Source organism: Arachis hypogaea, chromosome 15 (assembly GCF_003086295.3).
Source record: "Arachis hypogaea cultivar Tifrunner chromosome 15, arahy.Tifrunner.gnm2.J5K5, whole genome shotgun sequence".
NCBI classification, from domain to species: Eukaryota; Viridiplantae; Streptophyta; class Magnoliopsida; order Fabales; family Fabaceae; genus Arachis; species Arachis hypogaea.
Window position 1 is genome coordinate 65,041,665 of NC_092050.1, and position 5,586 is coordinate 65,047,250.

Genomic DNA, 5,586 nt, shown 5'->3' on the forward strand with positions numbered 1-5,586 from the left:
TGGAACTAAATTTTGTTGCATAGCAACACCAAACTTAGAATGCAACCATATGTCAATTTATTTGAACTAAAACTAAACAAAAGAAACTATTATATGTTAAATACAATCACCAAATGAAGAGTCTGTTATGAATAAGGGTGTCTTGGTGATGTATTAACAAAAACAGTTAATGAAGGGAAGCATTAAAAACAAGTAAATAAATGAAACAAAGGGAAAACAAAAATAATCCAACTAAGAAGAAAAATAACACTGTAAAAGGCAATATGATTATGCAGACAAGTGATGTTGCTGGATTGATTTGCATAGAAAAATAGGTGGCACACCAAACTTAGAATCTTGGTGTGTCACTTTCATGTAAAATTGATGCAATCATCCATGAAGATGGAAAACAGTTTGTTGCATGGCAACACCAAACTTAGAATGTAACCATATGCCAATTTATTGAAATTTAAACAAAGCAAGGAAAAGAAATGTACCTACTGTCTACCTTTTCTTTACTTTCTTCCTCTTCTTCCAATTTGTTAAGAGAAATGACTTCAAAGGAGGAGAAGTTTCAGCTACTGTCCCTTGCCTTGGCTTTTCCTCAGCAAGCTTCCTTTTGCAAATGGCTTGATTGATCTTGCTTCCTGGATTAGGGACAGGATTGGTGCTCTTGTTAGTTGCCTTCACTTCTTTGAATCCAAGTCTTGGTTGCTGTGTGATTATTGGAGTTTTGTATTCATCCAGAGCCTTTTGAATCGGTGATTCCATGAACTCTTCCTCACTTGAGTGTAAATTTTCTGGAATGACTTCCTCACTTTCTTGCTCCTCCACTTCCTCTTTTACACTCAACATTTGTTTTAATAGCTCTATCATGGAGGAGGTTTGTTGATCTTCCCAACATTTCTTCATCTCCTCTTCATATTTTTCGATCACAGATTCAAGGGAAGTTTGTGAGGGTTGTGAATGTTCATGTTCCTTTATCACCTCAAGAGCAGTTTCAGGTTCCACTACTTTCACCACCTCTTCCTTTTTTGCAATTTCACTTAACACAGGGACCTTGCATTCTTGTTTTTCCATTAATGTGGAGGTGCATTCATGAATCTTTGGGGTAGTCATAAGTTAGCTAAGTTGGTTCAACCATAAGGTTAGGAGGACAACTATCTATCCTGAATACTTGACTTTGGATATACTCATGAGACTAAGTTAATAACAAGATCCTAAGAAGAGAAAAGGGAAAGAACAATGGAAGTGAAAAACAAAAGAAAAAGAGTAAGCAATAAGGCTAGGCATCAATGGTTTTAAGCTTGAGGCAAGTGTCTATGGTGCTCCTGTGTGAGGGATCTACTTGGATGAATAAGCTCTTAGGGGTGCTTTATCACTTGGTAACTTGGGTTAACTAACCCGGGATTATCAGCTGAAAATCCATTATCAAGAGTAACCCTCACTACAGAGCATTTAGTAACCCAAAGAGGTGCTGGACACCAAGGTCTCAAGAAAAGAAAATAAATAAACTATATGCCTGTGGTGTGTATGTATGGGGGAGAGACTTGAGGGAGTAAGTCCTTAGGGGTGCTTCAACACCTAGCACCTTGAACCAACTGATTCGGGAGTGTTGGCTGAAAGCTTATCTTAAAGAGTTGCCCCCTTACAGAGCACTTAGCCTAAATAACACAAATAACCCTTGAAATAACAATAAAAGGATCAATGAATAAAAGTCTCATGAGATATAAACAAAGTAAGTGTTTAGGGACATGATAAAGGTCTGAAAGCCAGTAATGAAATGAACCTAAGTTGCTATGCATGAAACCACCATAAAATCAGTAATATGACTTCCACAAGGATGACTCATTCCTCTGGATATTCCATTCATCATTCTCTTGTTCCAGTACTTGCTTAGGGACAAGCAAGCTTTAAGTTTGGTGTTGTGATGCCAGGGCATCTTGGCCAGTTTCACTGACCTTTTCTTTACTGTTTTTAGGATAGTTTCATAGATTTCTTTAGGAAATAAGCTAGTTTTGGGTAAATATTCACTTATGCCTTGACTCAAGCATACATTGTGCATTTTACATAATTTCATGAGAATTTTGCATAAGTTTAGTGACAAATATTATGTTGCATTACTCATGACATGGACTAGAGCTTTGATGCACTTTATTGCTTGATTTCAGGACCAAAAAGGAAGCAAGAAAAGGGGAGGTAACTTGCAAGATTAATGAGAAAAGTGATTGCCAATAACATTCTCAAAAAAGCCATCAATGATCACGTTAGAGAGTCACGTTAACTAAGTTAACGTGAACTCTAACGTGGAGAAGAGAAGTTGAGCCAACGTTAGTGACACTTAACATTGTCACTAGCATTGGCAATTACTCATAAGTGGCCACGTTAGAAGCCACGTTAACCTAGTTAACGTGGCCTCTAACGTTAAAAGGGGAAGAGAAGCCAACGTTAGTGACACTCAACGTTGTCACTAACATTGGCCTATGGTGCAAAGTACCACGTTAACTCCCACGTTAACTTGGTTAACGTGGGAACTAACGTAAAGGATGAAGAGTTGTCGACAACGTTAGTGACACTCAACATTGTCATTAACGTTGAAGTAACCACACAACCCCCAAGAGTCACGTTAAACTCCACGTTAACTTAGTTAACGTGGAAGCTAACGATGAGGAATGAAGGATGAGCCAACGTTAGTGACACTCAACATTGTCACTAATGTTGGGATGGCTAAAGATGGCTACGTTAGAGGCCACGTTAACCTAGTTAACGTGGACTCTAACGTGAGACCCAGGGGCACATTGGAACGTTAGTGACAATGTTGAGTGTCACTAACGTTCTCGAAGGTTGGCAAGGACCACGTTAGAAGCCACGTTAACCTAGTTAACGTGGGCTTTAACGTGAAACAAGAAGGGGCACACTGGAACGTTAGTGACAATGTTGAGTGTCACTAACGTTCTCGAAGGATTAACAAGGCAACGTTAAAAGCCACGTTAACCTAGTTAACGTGGGTTTTAACGTGAGGCAAAGGGGTGCATTGGAATGTTAGTGACAATGTTAAGTGTCACTAACGTTCTCGAAGTTATATTCTCACTAAATATTAACACCCCTAACGTCCTGAGCTGAAGTCTCTGCCCACTTAGCACTTTCTCTCTGCAAGTAAAGCCAAGCCCAAATGAAGAAAAGAACTGCTTCAAACTCAAGATCCAAAGGCCCAAGACTTGAAGAGTAAACTAGAAGCTGAGAAGAGTAGTATATATAGGAGTAGCTTTGAATTGTAAAGAAGCTCGGGAGGCTGGGAAAAAGAGAACTACTCTCTGTATTTTACTTTCTTTGCAAATTCTAGTTTTATGATGTATTCTCCATATTTGTTTTCATTTTCAAGAGCTATGAACAACTAAACCCCTTTCATTGGGTTAGGGAGCTCTGTTGTAATTTGATGGATCAATAATAATTTTCATTATTCTTCTTCTATCTTTCCTCTTGATTTTACTTGAAAGCTTTCGATCTTCATCCAATTGAGTAGTTATCTTGGAAGAGAAGCTATTCAAACTTGGATCTCTTTTGAACCTTGAAAGAGGAATGAAGAGATCAAGCTAGAAATGCTTTCTCATGCTGGACCAAATTGGGTTTGGATGGGTATGTGACTATAACCCTCTCAATACTTGATTTGGGAAATGCATGTGGTATAATCAGTGACCATACTTCATCTCTTCTCATGAGCAATTGACCAAGGAATTGGCTATTGATCAAGATTTGAGAGATTGAATTGCAAGAAATTGTAATTCAATCACTTAAGATTGCCAAGGAGATCAATGAGTGCATTGATTGAGGAAGAGATGAAAATGAACTTGATCCGGAGAATTGCAACATCTCCTAAGCCCAATGAACTCCCCATCTCTGATCTTACCCATTCTCTTTAATTTCTTCCATTTACTTTTATGAGCAAAGCCCCCATTCCCATTTACAATTCCGCAATTTATTTTCAGTTATTTACTTCCAGTCCTTTAATTCTAGCATTTACTTTTCTGTTATTTACATTCCCGCCATTTTATTTTCTGCAACTCTCAACCCAAATCCTGGATTCGCTAAACTAGAACATTCTTCTAATTAAAGTTGCTTGATCAATCAATCCCTGTGGGATTCGACCTCACTCTATTGTGAGTTTTTACTTGACGACAACTTCGGTACACTTGCCGAAGGGAGATTTGTTGAGAGACAAGTTTTCCGTGCATCACGGACATGGCTGTTCTACTATGGTGCATCCTTACAGACCAACCTCTGAATCTCTCAAGACATATCCGGAATGCTATGGAACACGTACGAATTGCGGGCAACTTACCTTTCCCCGTCTTGGTCTCAGATCTTGTCTCAGCAGCCGGAGTCTCTTACAGAGCTGGGGACACCAAAGCCATGCTTCCACGGGATGATCAGTATGTCCCTAACGGGAAATACCTCAGGCTCTCAGCAGCCACTACAAGCCTTCCTACTGCTCCAGTTGAAGATAATCCTTCTTCAACACCACAAGCATCTACAACTACGAAATTGCTCCAGCAGATAATCGAACGGTTGGATCGGCAAGAACAGAAAGCAAAGATGAGAGAGCGCTGTAACGAGTGCCAATTCAAACACCTCAAGGAGCTACTCAAGGGACATTTTAGAGACTCAGACACCCCGGACTCCACTTTCTTCACCAGCACAGGGAGCCATGACGGCCCCGCCTGTGGAGATACTGCTACCAGCCCACCCCTATTTTTGACAGATGGCACCGAGGACGGTGCAAAACCTTAAGTGTGGGGAGGTCGGTCAGTACCTAACATCCGGAGGTAAATTCTCTTCTCTGGCACCAATAATTAGGATATTTTAGTTAGATTTTCTTTCATTTATAGAATAGAATAAATTGCATAGGTTAGGATAATTGCATACATGTTCTACTTGATTGAAAAGACAATAAGTTTCTTTTAAAAATCTATCTTTGGAACAAAATTCCACTAATTTTTCAAAATTTTTATGATAAATTTGCTTGAGTTATATTTGGAACATGATATTTGAGCTAAAGAACACACAACTTGTGAAAGATTTGAGCCTTTATGAATGGTTACATTATTTAACCATAATTATTTCATTATTGTGTGTTTACTTCTCTATAATTGTAATCTATATTTTGTTTTATCTTATATGTCCAATAGTTATTATATTTGCGTGCTTGCACATGATTGAGGCCATTATTTGTTTAAACTCACTCATCCAAATTAAGCCTACCCTTTTCAATTACCTTTGTTAACCACTTTGAGCCTTTAATTCCCATTTGTTCGATATTTTACCACATTACTAACCTTAAGCCGAAAAACAATCGTATATCCCAAATTGAATCTTTAGTTAGCTTAAGATAGAATTGTGTGTGCTAGTTAAGTATGGGAAATTGTGGGAACAAAAGTTGTTAAGGGAATGTGCCATGAAAATTTAAAGGGAATTTGGATACCTACTCATGTGAAACTACAAGAATTAAAAATCTATGTGCATTGACAAGCTTTATTTATATAAAAAAAATATAAAAAATCAATAAATAAGGGGACAAAATTACCTCAATGTTGAATTCAAAATTCGAAG